Source organism: Phoenix dactylifera, chromosome 10 (assembly GCF_051530095.1).
Source record: "Phoenix dactylifera cultivar Ajwa chromosome 10, Ajwa_hap1_PhDact_Kaust_v1.1, whole genome shotgun sequence".
In the NCBI taxonomy this organism is placed as follows: domain Eukaryota; kingdom Viridiplantae; phylum Streptophyta; class Magnoliopsida; order Arecales; family Arecaceae; genus Phoenix; species Phoenix dactylifera.
In genome coordinates, this window is record NC_143199.1 from 1365001 (window position 1) to 1366517 (window position 1517).

The following is a 1517-nucleotide window of genomic DNA, read 5'->3' on the forward strand; positions in this document are numbered from 1 at the left end:
CGTGGGCTCGGTCCCGTCCTGTTCGGTGAAATCTTTGTCCGCTCTGGTGCGTCCCTGTGGGTTCCTTTGTCGGTTTTGCGGGTTCGGCCGGGCCTTCCGCGCCGGCCCGTCGGCTCGCTCGGATGGGCCCCGCGGAGTTGGCCCACGACGGAGCCGGCACGCTCCTTCCGCTGGTGCGGCTCTCGGTCTACGCCTCCAGCCGGCCCTTGTGGCGGCCGTGCGCGGCGCTTCGGTTCGGTCGGCCGGTCTTCCTGTCCCTCACGAAGTGCTCGCGGCCGCGCGCGCGCGGAGTTGGATCGGCCTTACTTGGTCCGATCCGTCGCCATCGCATGTTGCGTGGGCTCGGTCCCGTCTCGGTGAAATCTTGGGCCGCTTTGGTGCGTCCCTGTGGGTTCCTTTGTCGGTTTTGCGGGCTCGGCGCCGGGCCTTCCGCGCCGGTCCGTCGGCTCGCTCGGACGGACCGTGCGCAGGTGGTCCCCGACGGAGCCGGCACGCTCCTTCCGCTGGCGCGGCGCTCGGTCTATGCCTCCGGCCGGCCCTCGCGGCGGCCGTGCGCGGCGCTTCGGTTCGGTCGGCCGGTCGTCCCGTCCCTCACGAAGTTCCTGCGGCCGCGCGTGCGTGGAGCGGGATCGGCCTTACTTGGTCGGATCCGTCGCCCTCGCCTGTTGCGGGGGCTCGGTCCCGTCCCGTTCGGTGAAAGCTTTGCCCGCTCTGGTGCGTCCCCGTGGGTTCCTTTGTCGGTTTTGCGGCCTTGGCGGCGGGCCTTCCGTGTCGGCCCGTCGTGGGCCCGCTGCGCGTCCGTGCGCGGTGCTTCGGATCGGTAGGCCCGTCGTCTGGGTCCCTTACGAAGCTTTGCGCGACCGCTCCTTTGTCGCCGGTCCCCTGTTAGGGCTGACCGAGCCCTCCGTTCGCCCCCTGGCCCGTCGCATGGGCCCCCGGCGCCTCCGCGGCGCCCCACCGAAAACTGTCACGACGCGCATCCAGCGCCGACGAGGTCGCAGGTTACGTGCGGCAGCCGGGGGGCTAGGCCGAGCGGCGGCGGGCCCGCCCACGGACGGGCGCGGGGAGGAGCGCAGCCGGCACGCGGCGCGGGGCGGCGGCGGCATGCCGCCGAGCGGCCGTCGGCTCAACCGTGCCCGAGTCCCGCGGGCACCGCGTCGCCCGGCCGGCGCGAGCGGCGGCGGGCCCGCCCGCGGACGGGCGCGGGGAGGAGCGCAGCCGGCACGCGGCGCGGAGCGGCGGCGGCATGCCGCCGGGCGGCCGACGGCTCAACCATGCCCGAGTCCCGCGGGCACCGCGTCGCCCGGCCGGCGCGAGCGGCGGCGGGCCCGCCCGCGGACGGGCGCGGGGAGGAGCGCAGCCGGCACGCGGCGCGGAGCGGCGGCGGCATGCCGCCGGGCGGCCGACGGCTCAACCATGCCCGAGTCCCGCGGGCACCGCGTCGCCCGGCCGGCGCGAGCGCACGAGGGCGGGAGGCAACCGGGCGGCGCCTGCGGAACCGGATGCGACGGCCGGCG